Source organism: Hesperophylax consimilis, chromosome 6 (assembly GCF_061612785.1).
Source record: "Hesperophylax consimilis isolate HC1 chromosome 6, BYU_Hcon_1.0, whole genome shotgun sequence".
Taxonomy (NCBI): Eukaryota; Metazoa; Arthropoda; class Insecta; order Trichoptera; family Limnephilidae; genus Hesperophylax; species Hesperophylax consimilis.
In genome coordinates this window covers 34,208,506-34,228,164 of record NC_142841.1, presented here as the reverse complement: position 1 = coordinate 34,228,164, position 19,659 = coordinate 34,208,506, and the positions used below count along the sequence as shown (strand labels likewise).

Below are 19,659 nucleotides of genomic sequence, written 5' to 3'. Positions count from 1 at the left end.
GCAGACCGTTTCCTGATAAACTTTAAGTCCAACCCTAATAAATTGGAACATGTATCGTGACAATACATTACTCTTTTACTAAAAGATTTACAGGAAATCTACTAACTCATTCGTTAAGGGCCTGCAATCACGTGTTTAACCGGATTACGACTTATTTTAAGAGATTCTTAATAAATTAGCAATACTCATTTTTCTCCGTGTACGAAGCCTTCGTGATTGGAGCGAGTTCCGTTCCGTTGACCTTCAAGTTGACCTGGTAATAGCTTACCTGCTGTAGAAAAAGACACAAGAATAAGGCGGCTCCCTAACGGGTCGGTAAGGAATCGACAAAACGAGAACGCGCCGATACATTAATCTATTCTATTGGAGCCAGCATGCAGACCAGGAGGAAGCGGGAGAGGTGCGACGTAATTCTAGTATAATACCGCAAGCGGGTTTCTTTTTTTTTCTTTAAAAAATATTATTTCGATGAATTAAAATAATTAAAAAAGATTGTTAATGAATGTAAAATTATCGCCACTTTGACATAATGCTAAATGCGGAACAGTAAAACAGAAATCTGCAATACCGAAAATTTTCTGGCTACAATTATACTCGAACCGTGTGCGACATTTGCCGCATTTTTGCTGCCCTCGGTTTTATGTTGATTCCTTCCCGAACCGTGAGGGACCTCCGAGATATTTAAGAATACAAAGTATTACAGTCCAATTTCGTTCGAAGATCTCTGCCCTAAAACGCTATATTTTGTAGAAGGCTTCAAACAAGAGAAAGCAATTGCTTACATATTTGATAAATCAGGCCCGCTAAAAGCAATAGATAAGATATAGCTAACATGTTTTTTCTTTCATTCCCCGAATATTGCAAACGTTAACCAAATCATTTCATGTGTTATCTAGAATCGTTATTATGATATATTTTGTCCCATGTCGGCTGCACCGTGGTAAACAATGAATAATCAAATCTACTTCGGTGTATTTGAGCTTGCTGTAAGTCTGAATCCATGCATATGAATAAATGAATTGCGTCAATTGCGCGTGGATACGATATTTATTATGTGTGTCATTGGCTACCTATGTGGTGTATTACACTCAGCAATCTATTTAATTAATATATTTGCCACGTGATTGCACGTTGAATGGAGGGTTGGGGATACTTCAATGGGTTGGTAGATAACCTTTCAGATATTATAATATCTACTTCAATATACTATGTAGGTACTGTATTTGCATTTTATTATACTCAATTCATAACAAATCCCTAAAATATCTTTGTCGCAAGTCATTTGTAAGATTTAATAATTATGCATAGGCAGCTTCATACTTTAAAATTGATTCACTGAGTTTACGGAGGCATCATAAGGATGCACTATTCCTGTATAAAGTAGTTAACAATAATAGTTGACGCCCTTCTGTCCTGTTCAGGGTGGATCAATGCAAAACGAACTCTAAGCAGAATTCTTGCCTGAACAGACTATGCAATAATTACAACAGCGTATTATCCAAGGTGGATATTTTCAATTGCGAACACACCAAATACAGGAGGTCCATAAAATAATATTTCTCTGATGGTTTGTGAATAATGTTATGTCTCTATTGTTTATCTTTCTATTATGATTTGATTTATATCTACAACCTCTCTCAATGGCTATAAATGTATTTATAAATGTTTTGTTTTGTAATTTTTCGTTTTATATAATCTTTTGTGTTGTATAAATTTTTGAATTCATATTCCTTTCTTACAAATTTAATTTACTTATTCCTGACTATGCTATCTCAGTAGAGGTAAAGTCACAAGGAGGAAATCCATAATTGGTTTTTTGGCTATGTAATACTTAAGTACGATTTCCCTAAAATGAATAAATACTTTGTTAAATTATGATTCGTATTATAACCCCTCAGGTTAATTTGTTCGGTTTTGCGAACAAACAGCTGTAACACATAGAATGAATTTGTACGCTTTTCGCAACATTTCAAATGATCTCATAGAAATCGTTGTGTCTCCCTCAGTGTCATGGTTGTAAATATGATCTAAACGCTGTAAGAAAGAGAAAACACAACGTTTTATATTTAAATCTAGAAGGTAACCACGGAATAAGTATAATGTACATCTTTATGAAACCAAAGGATTCGTGCGAAATTTTGGAAAATTTATAAAGCTTTGTGAATTTTTAATGAATCGACAAAAATGTCAGGTGGCAATAATGTTAATAATACATTTGTCTAATAATATGAGTATGTTTTTTCGTTATATTTTATTTTAGTTTTTAGACCAAAAATCTTAAGGTAAGCCAGTTTTAAAACATTTTGTATTTGATTGAAATTCTTTAATATTTTAAAAATGATGTTTATTTCTAATAATAAATTTTGAAAGTGTATTTCATCACCATGCAGAGAAGTTTATAGGTTTCGTAAACATTTTATTTTGATTTTATTGATAAGCGGAAATATACAAATTCTCAGTCTTTCTGACAACATCTTTAAGAAATATAAAGGTTAATATGCCAGAGGCCCGAGGAGTTAAAAATACATGATGATCTACCGCACTCGTGGGCATAAGGTGCGACAATTGCAATATAAATTTATTTATTAGGGTCATATTGGGCTTTAACGTAGAATTTTACAATTAGTTACAATATGTAAGTACATGGTTTTCCAATAAGAGGTGTTATTTTGAATAGACCGCTATTTCGGTAGATGTTACTTTTGAAGCTGTCATTTTTTAAAATTTGACAAGTAGAAACTACGTCATTAATAAAAATGGAACGATACACGCTTCAAAAACGCATTGAAATTATTAAAATTCCCTTAAGTGAAGCAAATGCAAATCATCTTAAGTGATGAGGCCCATTTCCACCTCGGTGGCTTCGTCAACAAGCAAAATTGTCGCATTCGGGGCTCGGAAAACCCAAGAGTTATTGTTGAAAAGTCTCTATATCTTCAATGTGTGATTGTTTGGTGCGGTTTATGGTCCGGCGGAGTCATTGGACCTTACTTTTTCGAAAATGAGGCTGGAACAACAGTTACGGTGAATGTATTGCGCTATAGAGAGATGATTAATGATTTTTTATGGCCGGAATTAGATGGTATTGATCTGGACAACGTTTACTTTCAACAAGACGGCGCTATGTGCCACACAAGCAACGAAACCATTGATCTTTTACGATTGAATATCAAAATAACACCTCTCATTGGAAAACCCTGTATAACAAAGTATACCATATAAAAGCGAGTATATATCTATAAGCATATAGTTATGTTTTTTTTATTATGTGTGGCATAAACCAATGACACAAAAATACTTGTAATATTATAAAGATAAGATTTAAAAGAACAAAACAAAAATCAACTCTTAAAAACAATATTTTTTTACTGGAATACATCTATTTTAAAATGTCTTTTAAAACATATACATATATTTTTTTTGTTTTTCTGTGACTTGAAAATTCCTTTCCAGGGACTAGAGTCAATCACGCTACCGCTATTGCCAGATGCCGAGCGGATAGGATCCACGTTTATTTCGTATTTTAAGTGCTGTAATGTCGTCCGAATTCATAGAAATATGTGTACGCAGGGTGTGTACGTGAGCGAAACCGAAAGTTGATAGAATGCATTCTAACCGACAACGAGTCCATCTATCGCTCGTTCGGATGTCGAGAAGTGGATTAATTTCCGCATCCAAGATTTGCATTAATTCAATATCGAAAACAAAAGTAAAAATTCAAGAAGATCTATTAAAAATTGATAATGATAATTATTACCAACACGGAGAAAATTTACTGATAAATAAAATGCTAATTTAATTTAATTTAATAATCTGACAATCCTTGATAATCTCCTACTACCACCATATTAAGCGGAAAATGTTGCTTGTGTTGTGATGGAGGACTTAGCCAGCCGAGGAATTGAACACACGACGCCTGGATGGGACCCAAACGCAATGCCCACTCAGCCACAAACCGGTTAATTATTCATTAAATGGTTTCAAACGCGATTGCAGGCCCTTAACGAATGAATTGATAGGTAGAAAATAGGAATAAAAATCCTAACATTTTCGCATTTCGTCATTATATATTATTAAGACAAACACAGGTGCATTAACACGTGTCCCGACATTATTACTAATTTATTAAAATAATATCTGGAAGCGGTCTGCAGTTCCGTTTTAACCGCATTACCAATATTTTGAAGAGTTTTTCTTAAATAAATCAGCAATTCTCATTTTCTCTGTTAAATGTAATATATCGCTTGAGTGAATCTATTATGAGTGTAATTAACAAAATTATATCAGTAGTATCTTGTAGTTAAGTTTTAATTTTCATTAACTCCACACAGGAGGCCTCGAGGATTCTGTGTGGAGTGTATTTTTCAATTGAGAAAGGAGTGAAGAATCTTGAGGCGACCCATGTTATTTACCCAACATAGAGTCGGGTAAATCGTTCCATAGGCGAACTTTTGAACTCAAGAATTGGTCGAAAAAATTACCCGTTCTCATGCGATAAATGTCAATCGTTTACAAATGTCGGGCGCGCCTTTTAGCGTGTTTCCCATCTATGCACCAGTGCCGAAGGGATGAATGACGCTAGTTCCTCTGAATATTTTCCACTGAAATACCAGTAAAAAAACAACAGCATTCTCACCTAACGCCTGAGATAAAGATTGTAATCCCTTTGTTGAGATACGGAAATCTTTCAAACGGACGTCCCGTTTTTGCACAGTCGTGGGTTTTTTCAAGTATTTTGGACTTCAGACCAGCAGAGTTGGATGCCAAAATCAACAGAGGGGCGCGCTTTAGACAGGGTTAGCTAAGAAAATTTAAAAAACTTTATGCATACAGTAAAAAATAATGGTATAGTTTTCCTCTTTGTGGTTAAATTTCGTTTTTTTAATTCCTCTGCTAAATCTAATAATATAACGAAGATTTTTAAGTTATTCTTTATATTTTCTTTTAGTGCTTACCATTGTAGCTGACGATAGGTAGTGAAAATATTTTTAAAGGTATTTAAGCCAGGTGCAAGAAACAGAGAGGTAGGGGTAACAACAGATGCCGAGGTATTTAGATCTACTCGCGAAATCATCAAACAATATCTGATCAGTACCGCAAATCATAACCGATCCTAAATACAGGGTTTTCCAATAAGAGGTGTTATTTTGAATAGCTCGCTATTTAGATGTTACTTTTGAAGCTGTCCTTTTTTGACATTTGACAAGTAAAAACTACGCCATTAATAAAATTGGAACGATACACACTTCAACAACGCATTGAAATTATTAAAATTCCCTTAAGTGAAGCAAATGCAAATCATCTTAAGTGATGAGGCCCATTTCGACCTCGGTGGCTTCGTCAACAAGCAAAATTGTCGCATCTGGGGCTCGAAAAACACAAGATTTACTGTTGAAAAGCCTCTCTTTTCTCAACGTGTGACTGTTTAGTGCGGTTTATGGTCCGGCGGAGTCATTGGACCTTACTTTTTTGAAAATGAGGCTGGAGCAACAGTTACGGTGAATGGATTGCGCTATCGAGAGATGATTAATGATTTTTTTTTATGGCCGGAATTAGATGGTATTGATCTGGACAACGTTTACTTTCAACAAGACGGCGCTACGTGCCACACAAGCAACGAAACCATTGATCTTTTACGGACAAAGTTTGTTTGAATATCAAAACAATACCTCTTTTTGGAAAACCCTGTATATGTTAAAAACAAATATTGCTTAGTTTGGAAAATCTTGTTTAAGTTAATGGCGAAATGACCCAACTACAGGTAGACATTATCTAAATTCAGTTAAGAGGATTAACGTTGTCAATATCCTGAGTAAATATACGTAGAAGCGATCAAAAAGAAGAAGAAGATGGTTTGAAAGGGAGATTCGTAAATACGAATGTTGGAGGGAGCGCGTTAATTTTAAAGAAAACGATAATAATTAAGCGCAATTGTGAAAATATTAAAACGAGCAAATGTTTAAAATAGAGAAAAAATCTCTCGACAAATGCCTACCTTGTATTTAAAGATACAGTGAGATTTCAATTTGGGAGGCGGGTTTGGGTACCGCCGCTCGGGATAACAGGAGTGGTGCGGGTAATTCAGCAGGAGTGTTCGAGTTCAAGCGATATATATGTTTTAAATCGGTTGAAATTCGGAATGTGGGAGCTTATGTTTAACGTCTTTTAGCGTTGATTAGGTATCCTTTTTTTAGAAATATGAATGGTATTTTACCCTGCACCTCTTCCATGTTAAAATAAATATTAAAACAAAATTTAACTCGATCATTCAAATCTAATATTGTGTTTTTCTTACCTTCTTCTTTCTACTTTTAGTCTAGGCGCACACGAGCAACTTTAGTTGTGGGCAGCAGTTGGATGCATGTAAATCCATTACGGTATAATACAGGGTTTTCAAATAAGAGGTGTTATTTTGATATTCAATCGTAAAAGATCAATGGTTTCGTTGCTTGTGTGGCTCGTAGCACCGTCTCGTTGAAAGTAAACGTTGTCCAAATCAATACCATCTAATTTCGGCCATAAAAATCATTAATCATCTCTCGATAGCGCAATCCATTCATCGTAACTGTTGCTCCAGCCTCATTTTCGAAAAAGTAAGGTCCAATGACTCCGCCGGACCATAAACCGAACCATACAGTCATACGTTGAGGATAAAGAGGCTTTTCAACAATAACTCTTGGGTTTTCCGAGCCCCAGATGCGACAATTTTGCTTGTTGACGAAGCCACCGAGGTGGAAATGGGCCTCATCACTCAAGATGATTTGCATTTGATTCACTCAAGTGTATTTTAATAATTTCAATGCATTATTGAAGCGTGTATCGTTTTATTTTTTATTAATTTACATAGTTTCTAAAAAAACAGCTTCAAAAGTAACATCTACCGAAATAGCGGGCTATTCAAAATAACACCTCTTATTGTAAAACCCAAATATAAGACGCGACACTAGGAAGACAATGGATATTTTGATTGTGCATAATTTTTTTTTAAATAGTTGTTCACTGTTGCCGCAACTTACGTTTTTTGTGTGCTCTAGGGCTGAATATTTTTTTTACAATTTCTCATTTTCTGACTGATATGTAAAACATTTAAATAATTTCATTATAACTATATTTATATAAACGCAAACCATTAAGAGGCACCCAAATCCGTCAGCCATCAAAAACTTGACAGCTGCCCAAATAATAAAACGGAGATGTAGAATAAAATATACTTTAATAAACACTAGCTGAAATGGTCCGGCCTTTACACGGAAAAGAACGACTTTTGCTGATTTATTAAGAATCTCTTAAAATTACTGGTAATTCTCGTTAAAAAAGGAATTGCAGGCGTTACGAATGAATTAATTTTTAAGGTTTCCTGATTAACTTTTAGTAAATTACGAATATATTGTCGCGATGTCGGAACACGTCTTCCTGAAAATTTAAATATGTTTGCATTACAACAAATTTTTTTATTTATTAATTACATGATTTATTATCAAGGCAAATCAATAAAACATTATTTAATTGCTTTTTTATTAATAAGGCCTGCATATTGACATCTTTTTCTCTCCGTGTGCAAAGAGCTTTTCAAAATCTAATATAAACTGTGACCTTCCTATGTTTTGAAGGTCAAGTGTGCAAAATTTCATCAACATCGGAATAAAACTCTAGATTTGTTTAGCCACTGGAGTATTAATTTCAGCCTCGGGCGCTAATTTTATTTGGTTTTGAAATTTCCCGCCCTCTATCAAATAAATTATATCTCCGAATTTTAATATTTAGATATATAAAGTGCCTATAGTAATAGAGAGCCATTAAATGCACCTACGTTTGATCGTTTATTTCATATTTTTAGGAGTCTTTAAGAAATTATTAAAAAAATGTTAAATTTATAAAGCTTGAATTCTGTTTATTATTTACTTTAAAACTGTCGTATGTGGTACGTACTTTGCAATATTAAATAGTATGACTTGTGTTTTGTTTATGGCCTAGTTGATAAGTACTGCCATATAAAAATAGCTCTTCCATAAAAAAATTAAATTAAACATGTTTTTTTATATGTAAACACATGGTCAATGATTTGTGAAATTCTAAACCATCTGAGCGCCCATTTCTTAATCTTACTCATTACATTTACATCAGCCTTAATTTTTTTGCGGATCTAGAGATTTCTCACACAATCGTACATGATTTTACCAAACATAAGCCTCAAGGATCTCATTTCTAAAGCATTCAGTCTACTTTCATCCTTCATCTGCCAGTACTACGCCTCACAGCCAAACATCAGGGTAGGTATCAGGACTCCATTGTGGACTGCTAGCTTCGATTCCTTGTACATTTTTTTGCCAGCAACAGCTGCGTTCAGTCCTCCATTAATGGAATTACCTGCATTTACCCTTCTTTCAATAGCTTTAGCAGCCTTCCCATATCTCATAAACATACAAAAACTCATCCACATGCTCCAATTATAAATGATTCACAACTATCTTACACACTGTTTTCAAACTCTCTCTTTCAAACATGACTTTATACTTACTTACACTCATCATTATCTTATTATTCATACATACGTTGTCATTTATTTATTAGTTTACATTTATTTCAGTTTATACATAAGTATTATATAGCCAAAATAAAACCAATTATGGATTTCCTCCTTATGACTTTACCTCTTCTGAGACAGCATAAGGCTAGCTTTAGACTAGTAAGTTTTTTCGTAAATTTACGACTTCTAGCCAATGGGCATATTGCATTTTGAAAATCCAATATGCCCATTGGCTAGAAGTCGTAAATTTACGAAAAAACTTACAAGTCTAAAGCTAGCCTTATAATAAGTAAATTATATTTGTAAGAAAGTAATAGGAATTCACAAATTTAAACAGAACAAAATATAATCTAAAAGAAATATAAATCAAAACATAATAGAAATATAAACAATAGAGACATAACATTATTCACAAATCATCAGAGAAATATTATTTTATGGACCTCTTTTATTTGGTAAGTTCGCAACTGAAAATATACACCTTGGATAATACGCTATTGTTATTATTGCATAGTCTGTTCAGGCAAAAATTCTGCTTAGAGTTCGTTTTGCATTGTTCCACCCTGAACAGGACACAAGAACGTGTTGAACGCGCAAGGCACATTGAATTGAATCTTATTTAGCAACTCTGAGCATTGAATATTATTGTTAACTACTTTATACAGGAATGGTGCATTTTTATGATGCCTCCGTACACTCAGTGAATCAATTATAAAGTATGAATCTATATGAATATTATTAAATCTTACAAACGACTTGTAAAAAATATATTTTAGGATTTTTTTTTAATTGATTCCATTTTGTTTATGTGGATTTTGTAAAATGGAGACCTAGACACGAAAGACTGTAGTTCGTCCTTACTTTCAGCAGTCAGCACCGCATCATCAGCACATAACATGCAATAAATACACCTTAATTCAAATTATTGAACTCAAATTAGATTATTGAAAATATCAATCAATAAATTAAAAGAAATCTTGTAAGTAAAGTTATCTTTGAGTTTGATAAATACAAGAATCGTTTTTCCTACACAAGTGCCGAAAAAATATAACTCCTATACGTGGTACAGCAGATCAATTTAATTTATACTCGGAAAAAGCTGATTATCTCAAATATTTCTACAAAATTCTAGTAAATTTATTCATGAAGCATATTATTGTTTATTGGCCAACACTGAAACTTTTGTGATGGTTTGTAAATCATTTTCGTTCCTCTGTAAACTTCCCTCCGTAATGTTTCCATTGTTAATTTTGTTTACAGACTTTGGACAATTTACAATAAGCAGACCGGTGCAACGCGGATAGCAAAAATAAACGTGCATTTCCAAATATTTGTTTAACTTGAAAATATAATGGGTGTAGGATTTATAATGTTTCAGTCTTACTATTAGCATTATCTCTTTTATTAACTGACAGATGGCTAGCAAAAATATTCGATGCCACTTTGTTTGAAAAAAATGCAACATAATCCGGACAAATGCTACATCCGTTACTAAACTTCTCATGGCCTATCCCGTTACACGTTTTACAAGTTACAAGTTTTTTTTGTTTATCCCCCTACACAGGAGGCCCTCAAGAAAATAATTTCCCTCAGGGCCTATATCATATTTTGGGATGCTGTGTGGAGGGTCTTTTTAAGTAAAGGAAGGAGAAGACGTTTTCGGAAGGTAAAAGGTATAAGTGTTGGGTAATAATCTATGGATCAGTGTGTCCCATTGCGGGGAAAGGCGATGAGTCGAGAGACCAGCTGGAGAGGTCAAAGGGTCTCACTAAACCAGCATCTCCCGATCTGGCACGCCACGCAGCTGGTGGGCAGGCGCATCCTGAACACATCTCAACCGATGAACCCTGGCACCCCTGCTAAATCATCAAACGTAGCTAACCACTTGGGAGAGAGGTGTTGGTGATCCTTTTTATGATTGTCGGGGCGGCGGTACCCAAACCCGCCTCACAAATTAGAGAATCACAATCAGTAAACTGTCAATAGTATCATTTACACTTCTATGGCGCATGGCGTTGGTTCTATAATGCGATATTGGTATCATGAATAAAAGTGATTTATTTATTGGCTGAGTGACACTAAAATTATTTATGGTTTTATTAGTAATAGGTTTTGATTTAATACAAAAATAACGTGTAATATTATGGTTGTGAACAGTAATTCTCTGGAGATAGCTAGTGGGTTGCGTATTGATAGGGTTTTTGGTATTTTTCACGAAACGTGTTGTCGCGTCGACACTTCTCAACGTACTGACCTTGAACCGGTCTCGTTGCGGAGGGGAAGAGTCAGGCTACACGTAAATGTAGCCAACATGTCGAAAATAAAATCTCGTATTAAGTGGTGACCGAATATTAATCCCCGGACAGTTGATCCTTCTGCCAGTTGATTCTTCTGCCAATTGATCCTTCTGCCAGTTGATCCTTGGATATTAGATCTCCCAAAGGATTATTTCTATTGTAATTCCTCCCTGGTAACGTATGCAGAGAGGATATACCGCAGGATAACAAAATTCTGTGAAACCGGGTCTCAACTACTCCCAATTGTCTGGAGTCAGTGAAGCTATGGCATCCTCAATAGGGGTATGTTGTGAGGCTGAAGGTAGTGAGGAGGGGTAGTAGATGGGGAATAGAAAATTGGGGTAGCCAAGTTCTTGGATATTCAGATCTGGTCACCAAACAAGGCATTTCAAGCAACGTTTCATTTCTGTATGGTGGTCTTACACCAGGGGGATACTGAGAGTTACTTCTACTCTGGAACATGCCGAAAATTGTGAAATAACATAGATTAAAAAATAAAATTTATTCAGCGTCCCGGAATTTGAACCCGCGACCTCCAGTTTGCTAGTCAGGGGCCTTACTCCTACAACGGCGATCGTCAAAAGTATGAGATGAGAATGACATCAAAATAATAAAGTTTTACAGAAATACGAAGGAAATTTAGCAACTGATTTTTCAACGTTTGTAAATTTGAGAACGTCTTCAAAAGACAGTTTGTTCTTTTCAAGTTTTTAATTAAGTTTTGACACAATGTAAGGTATAATGAAATTGAATTTTCGCGGATATGGTTCGTGATTTTTATAAAGCGTTACAGAACTTGGATCTTTATGACAATATCAGGATTTAAATTCCTATTCAAAGATGTGGAAATTGCTTTATATGAAACACCGGAGCAAGGCCAATATCTCTCAGATGTGGAATAAAATAATTTTATGCATGACACTAGAAGAGAATTACCAGCAAATGTGTAATAAAATGACATCACTATATTTCTGCTATTTGATGTCTTCATGAAATAAATGCAAATAAAGCGTGAATGCGTTGCAAAATCGTAAAATATTATCATATCCTTTGAGAAATTTTTTACGCTTTTTTTTACGCCAAGCCATCACTTGGAGCGGAGTCTGTTCGTGCAAACGCGCAGTATATTCTGAGATTAAAGAGCTGATGAAAACAAATATGGTTACTTAGTAAATATCTTTCTGGCAATTTGGCCAACTAGCAGTCCAGTACAGTGATTAAACCCCGATCGTTGAAGATAGCAGACGCGTAAACAAATTACGTGTATTTATTAACGTTTTCAACGAGTTTTTGTAAATAACACTTAATTTTTTTTTCGTATGATGCAATTACCTCTCTGTGTCTAATGTCTCCCTTCCACTTATTAGTTATCAATTTGTTATCTCTTTAAAATATTTTATCTCGCTCTAGTATTGTTTGTCTGTCTACCTTTCTACTTGATAGTCGATAAATCTGTCTTATGACGGGTTGTTTCAGAGAATTTGAACAATTCTTAAAATTTTAAAGTTAATTATCAAGTTCTGTAAAAGTTCTTTTCAAGTTCTGTCATTATTTCAGTTCTGTCAAGTAACTGGCCTATAATGATATAATAACAGAACTTGCAAATGAACGTTGAAATTTAACTAATTTTTCAAATTCTATGGAACAACCCATCTCTAGTACGGGTTTTTTCAAAAAATTTGAACAATTCATCAAATTTCAAAGTTCATTTTCAAGTCCTATCTAAATTTTGTTACTATTTCACTGTTGTAAAGCATCTGGTCAGTAATGATATAATAATATAACATGAATAGAACCTTCACAGAACATGTAAATCAACTTTAAAATTTGATGAATTGTTCAAATTCTCTGAAACATCCCGTCTTTATTAGTGTTTAGTTATTCTTACATCCTGATGAAGCTTGGTTTAAGCGAAACCGGTAGATAAACAAAATGATAAAAAAAGCGTGGATATAAACATTTTTCGTATTTATATAAATTTTTAACTAAAACATGTCTATTTTGGTTTACGTTGATTCTGTATTTTTGGCCCTCCTTGCTAGAAAGATAATAAAAAGAATAATAGAGTAATGGTGGATAAAAGCGAAATGTTTTCCAATTTCCTTTTTTGTGCGATATCCCAAAAAGAGTCCTATCGGGTCATAGCTCGGGGTATTGCCCGAAATCAGTGGACCAGTTTACCTAATAAGGAATATTGCATTCCCTATTTTGGTGATTGTTGTAAAACTGAAGAAAGTGTAGGCGGAAAGCGGGAAGGAGATGGTACAAATGGAGGTTGAGACACAACTCGTAACGAAACTACGTAGCCGCAATTTCTATTTCTAGGAACACTTGCCTTTCGCCAGGGCGGTAAAGAGAGCATCTTCCACTCTAAAACGAGATTAAAATATATCTACTGTAAGGAGAAAAATGATAAATGAATAAATATGAAAATTAATTTTAAAAAAGTGACGGTACGCCAATTTCCTGATAAAATATTAGTCATTCGGAATATATCTAGAACACATGTTTTTTTTTCTAGTGAATATCAAAGACGGAATGCGACAATATCAGTATTTCAATATATATATCATGACAGAAAGCGACAATATCAGTATGTCAAAACATATCATGACGGAGTGCGACAATATCAGTATGTCAATATATATCATGAACACGTGTTCCGCCATCCTCATAAAACATTCGCTTTTAACTGATGCTTTATTAGGAACTCTTTCAAATCCATTCGTTAAAGACCTGCAGTCCCGTTTTTAACAGGAAAACGAATAATTTCTCAGGATTTTTTATAAATTAACAGTATTTTATATCAGTAAATTTTCTCAGTGTATCTACTGGTACAGTCTAGGGCTCCCACCCCTTTCCGTTTTACGAACCAGATGGCTCTCTCTATTAGTTCTCATGTCAATACACTCCTTTTTATAAACAATGCTATTATTAAAAGTTTCTAAAACGTCCCCAACTGTCCTTAGACAGTTCAACATATAAATATACATACCCAAAAACTTTGCGTGTTCTCATCCAAGGCAGTTTGTTCTTGTTCTTGAAGCTAGTGGAGGGAAAACATTTTCTCAACGGAATTCTAGGAAACTCGGAAGGCCCAAGCAAGTGTTTCGCTACGCCCAGGGTAATTTATTATCCCAACCGTCACTTTTTATTGCGGGCACAATGCACTGCTTCTACAATCACAAAGAACAGGATTATATGGAGATGAATGATGGATTCGCCGAACGTCACAGCGGTGCTGCCAAGGTCTGTTATCTATGTTAGGATATTGTGTCAGCGTTGTATTAGCAGTAGAAACATACCTGGACGAATGACGAACCTCGTGCTGGCACTGTTGGTTGACGCGGTGAACTCTCTCGATGCAGCAGCTGGTCTAGATTCTTCAGCAGCTAGGATTCTTGCAGCAGAGTCTCCATCTTCTATTTTCGTGTCACCTGGTCCTGCTTTACATTTACTTAATTTAACTTCACTTTCTTTTTGTAATATTTAAATTTTTTTTAATACCTGCATCAACTCTAAAGCGCCCCTAAGGTGATGTCTCACAAAAGCGGGACTGTACAAATTATCCAAGAAATAATAATAACAATAAAGAGGAACACACAAACAGAAGAAGAAAACAAAAATGAAAAACAAATTCAAACAACTTACCATGACAACACAAGATTGGCATCCACAGCCTCTATAGAGCCGCAGGAAGTCCCACTATTCTCGATCCAAGTTAAGAACGACCTGCTGGAGTACAAAATTAGGTTTGTTCTGCGCATACCACCCCCCCGCTACGTTCCTTCACCATCGCTCGGCTGCAATTCCTGTCTCCGCTCACAACTCAGTATGTCCTCGGCTTTCGTTCTGTGCCCGCGCTTAGAGAAATTAACCCATTCTGACCCTGCGATAAATTGGATGTTGCCGATATGTTCAAATTCATTATCACCAATTACGAAAAACAAAAAAAGGACAGGTTAACATTATTTATGTGTTATTTGCATGACTATTCGATTTACAATAATGCATTTTTATAATTAAGGTAATATATGTACAAAATTGGTGAATGTTGGTGTTGATCGGTTTTATTTATGTTTATAGGTGGTGCACAAACCTCAACGAACAATGATTATAAATATGTATAAAAATATTTTATCTGGAAACCCTGATATCTCACAAACATGTGCCATTCACTTAATTTCTGAGCAAACGGGTATTGGGCTACACACCATCAAATATACATTATTGCGGTATACAAGAACCGGTGAAGTTAAATCGCCAAATAAAAAGAGAGAGCGATTGAACTTTTTTGCAAAAATCGATGATTTCGATAGAAATGCCATGAGATTAAAGATTCACACTTTTTACTTGGAAAAGCAATTTCTTACAATAAATAAAGTTTTGCAGAATGTCAATAACGATGATTCCTTGCCAAATTTTAAGCGCAACACTTTCCACAAGGTAATTAAAGAATTGGGTTTTCAATATTGTAATCGAAAAGGTGACAGTTTGTTGACGGAGCGCGAAGGCTTAATTATTTGGCGTAGAGATTACTTAAGAGCAATCGAGAGACACCGTAGGGAAGGTCGTACGATATACTACCTCGATGAAACCTGGATTAATGCAGGTGATGTATCAAAAAAAATAATTGGGTTGATAATATCTACTGATAAATCGAGACGAGATGCTTTCGCACGCGGCCTTTCCATAGGACCCCCTAATCCAACCGGTAAGGGAAAACGGTTAATAGTGTTACACATTGGAAGTGCTGCAAGATTTATACTGAATGATAAATCTGATGCCAAATAAATTACAATACGTATTGTAATACTATCATCATCATTATTTGAATGTATAAAATGTTTTAATAATATACAATGTTTTAATACCGACAAATAAAATAAAATAATTTATTTATTAAAATAGTGGGTCTGAATGTGTTGACGCTCGTCCTTGTAGAATGGGGAGAAGGGGCAGAGACATGCGCGTCCACGGGTTGTTCTAATGTTGGACCGAGAATAGAGACAGTGAGCGGTGGGATGGGAAGGTGGTCCTTCAAAAGCTGTAAAGACGGTGGGACATTGGAGAACAGATTTCTGAAGAACCCTGGGGACTAAGTAATTGACTCCAGCAGGATAAAACGTAGGTAGGCACATAAAATTTAATCTGGGCATGGTTTGAAACCGTGACCTGTGGATCCTGATCGGTGGATCGTAACCCTCTATGGTGGAAGTCATCAGGTATTAACCAATGTGTCGTATATGCAGATACTAGATTTGCTAAAAAGTGATCGGAATTACCTTCGTGGACCCGTTTAATAACGGGTATACCTATGTTAATAATTTTACGATGTCAGTCTTGATGGATAGACTATTTGGCCTCATTATATAATGGGTACGCAATGACCATAAAAAATCACGCCATCTTGAATGATTCTCACTAATGTTAGGTACATTATTATTTTATTATCTTTTTTAAGCATTGCACGCATGTATGTCGGATGTGAGCAAGTAAAAATCTAAATATTCATTAGAATGTGAGCACAGTTACAATTTGAAATTCAAAAATACATAATTCTTATTTTCAGCACATTCAATTTATGCCGCCGCTCTTTCATATTTGGTGGTGTAATGATAAACACAGTAGACTTCCAAGCAGATGATCGGAGTTCGAACTGATATCAAATATTGTTAATTTATTAAAAATCTATAAAATTATTTATTTGTCAAATTATTCGTTTTCCCGTTAAAAATGGGACTGCAAGCCTTAAACGAATGATTTGAAAAATTTTATAACAAACTATCAGTGAGCACAAATATGTTATAAGGAAGTCGGAATACGTGTTATTCAAGATAATAATACTTTCGCATTTCGTCCATTAGATTTATTCGGACAAGGACACCTACGTGAACACGTGTTCAGATATATTCTGAATGGCTAATTTTTTGTTGGGAAATGATCATGCATTCACATTGTTAAGAGGAAGCTACGAGCCAAAAATGTGTATATTTTGATTTCAAGCAAAAAACTGGTTTTTATTTATTTTGTAAATAATTTTATAAGAAAGCAAAAAAGTTAATCAAGTGAAACTGTCACAGATAATCTTAGCTATAATACTGTATTTTTAAAAGTTGTTTCCTTTATGCGTTCATACATTTCTATTAAAAACATATTTTTTTTAGTAGTTCACATTTATATTTTTTATTGAGTAATTTTAATATTTATTTGTATTCTACACAAGCGAAGCGATAGAAAAACCTTCAATTTATCTAAAGCATATTTTTTGGTATTCATAATGTACACCAATTTGTTATAAAGATTAATCAAAATAGTGATTTAGCATTAAGTTTTGCCTTAACAGTATCTTGATAAAAAAAGCTGTACTCATTTTACTATAAATTATTATTTGAAGTGAAACTTCTTTACCCGCGTCATGCAATTTCGAGGACCGGAGTAAAACGAACTCATGACCGAAACGAAAATGCGGGACCGATTAAAGTTCATTTGATCTAGTCAAAGTTTTGAAGTAAAATATAAATGCTTCTTAGCTCATCTCGACAACTGGCGTTGGTGGTGTAATGGTCAGCGTAGTTGCTTTCCAAGCAGTTGATCCGAGTTCGATTCTCGGCCATCGCACATTATTTTTTTGTTTTTAACGCCTTTTTTTTTTTCAATGGTTGACCATAATATCAATCCACTAAGTAATATTTTAGGCCTGTAGCATACTTGAAAAGTTAAAGAATGATATAAGATTGTTTATGATGTTAACGATAAAAAAATAATCAATCCACTAAGTAATATTTTAGGCCTGTAGCATACTTGAAAAGTTAAAGAATTTTATGATATTATTAATGATAGTAACGATAAAAAAATTAAAAAAAACATGAAATTACCATAAAAAATGGGCCAACGGCACGCGGTGTTCCCAAGCGGTCACCCATCCAAGTACTGACCGCGCCCAATGTTGCTTAACTTCGGTGATCGGACGAGAACCGGTGTGTTCAACATGGTATGGTCGTTGGCAAACGCTAAACAATATTAATTTCTACTCTACCTGCCAATAAATATATGAAAATTAGTATAAAAAAGCCCTAATAATACTGAAAACATTAGCAAGGTGTGTGCGACGTTGATAAAAATAATCATTACATACGCGCTTGAAAAAGATCGTAATTACATCCATAACTTTGCAGGAATTTTTTTTTTCAATGGTTGACCATAATATCAATCCACTAAGTAATATTTTAGGCCTGTAGCATACTTGAAAAGTTAAAGAATTTTATGATATTATTAATGATAGTAACGATAAAAAAATAAAAAAAAACATGAAATTACCATAAAAAATGGGCCAACGGCACGCGGTGTTCCCAAGCGGTCACCCATCCAAGTACTGACCGCGCCCAATGTTGCTTAACTTCGGTGATCGGACGAGAACCGGTGTGTTCAACATGGTATGGTCGTTGGCAAACGCTAAACAATATTAATTTCTATTCTACCTGCCAATAAATATATGAAAATTAGTATAAAAAAGCCCTAATAATACTGAAAACATTAGCAAGGTGTGTGCGACGTTGATAAAAATAATCATTACATACGCGCTTGAAAAAGATCGTAATTACATCCATAACTTTGCAGGAATTTTTTTTTTCAATGGTTGACCATAATATCAATCCACTAAGTAATATTTTAGGCCTGTAGCATACTTGAAAAGTTAAAGAATTTTATGATATTATTAATGATAGTAACGATAAAAAAATTAAAAAAAACATGAAATTACCATAAAAAATGGGCCAACGGCACGCGGTGTTCCCAAGCGGTCACCCATCCAAGTACTGACCGCGCCCAATGTTGCTTAACTTCGGTGATCGGACGAGAACCGGTGTGTTCAACATGGTATGGTCGTTGGCAAACGCTAAACAATATTAATTTCTACTCTACCTGCCAATAAATATATGAAAATTAGTATAAAAAAGCCCTAATAATACTGAAAACATTAGCAAGGTGTATGCGACGTTGATAAAAATAATCATTACATACGCGCTTGAAAAAGATCGTAATTACATCCATAACTTTGCAGGAATTTTTTGAAGTGAAACTTCTTTACGCGCGTCATGCAATTTCGAGGACCGGAGTAAAACCGACTCATGACCGTGACGAAAAAACGGGATCATTTCGCTATAGGAGCCTAGCTAATATTATATACCTAGTTTAACTCACTCTCCTAACTCATCTTCGCTGTCTACAGGCAGAGCGCACGACTGTGGTCGTGAAGAACCGAGGTTCGATCCCCGCTTTAACTAATTTTTTTTTTCTTTTTTTATAACTTTTAATTTTTTTTATCACATGCTACTTATAAATATGTCAATAGACAGAAAAAAAGAGAGAATGAAATGAAAAGAGAGAGAGAGAAGAATACTAGAAGTTTCACTTCTGTCTTGCGTAGGCTTGACACACCCATTTTTTTTATTTATTGCATCTCATGATTTTTGACGGGTCTGCGTTGGTTAACTATGTTTGATAACGCTGTAAGCACGCTGAAATTTGCAATACACAAACAGAATGTTCGTATATTCTCTTGAATACTGCAGAAAGCTGATAAATTTGAAAATTTAGAAGAAAAACAGTTCGTTGGAAAATTTTACGACGTTTTGGCAAACTTCATGTTCACATCGCGTTTCGTCACGTTGATAGAAAGTATGTAAAGCGTTCAGAAATGCGCCATCAATTTTAAAGATTTATCGCCTAACCAACCCACACCGGTAGCTTTACTAAGCCAGGGCTAAACTCACACTAGGGTACGTTATGTATATAAGATTGTAAGAGGCCCATCAGTGCCGGATCTACCACAGG

General features: G+C 34.7%; 1 long non-coding RNA gene and 3 other non-coding genes across 4 annotated transcripts in view; 1 reads left to right on the top strand and 3 right to left on the bottom strand.

Annotated features, from left to right (window-relative positions):
* LOC149423249 (uncharacterized) overlaps positions 1-19,659 on the top strand; it is a 105,820-nt gene that overhangs the window by 44,266 nt on the left and 41,895 nt on the right. The gene's annotated exons all lie outside the window — the stretch shown is intronic.
* LOC149423252 (5S ribosomal RNA) lies at positions 17,714-17,832 on the bottom strand. Its single transcript, XR_016302379.1, has one exon. It is a non-coding gene; the product is annotated as a 5S ribosomal RNA (ribosomal RNA).
* LOC149423251 (5S ribosomal RNA) lies at positions 18,156-18,274 on the bottom strand. Its single transcript, XR_016302378.1, has one exon. It is a non-coding gene; the product is annotated as a 5S ribosomal RNA (ribosomal RNA).
* Positions 18,598-18,716, bottom strand: LOC149423250 (5S ribosomal RNA). The gene has a single exon (XR_016302377.1). It is a non-coding gene; the product is annotated as a 5S ribosomal RNA (ribosomal RNA).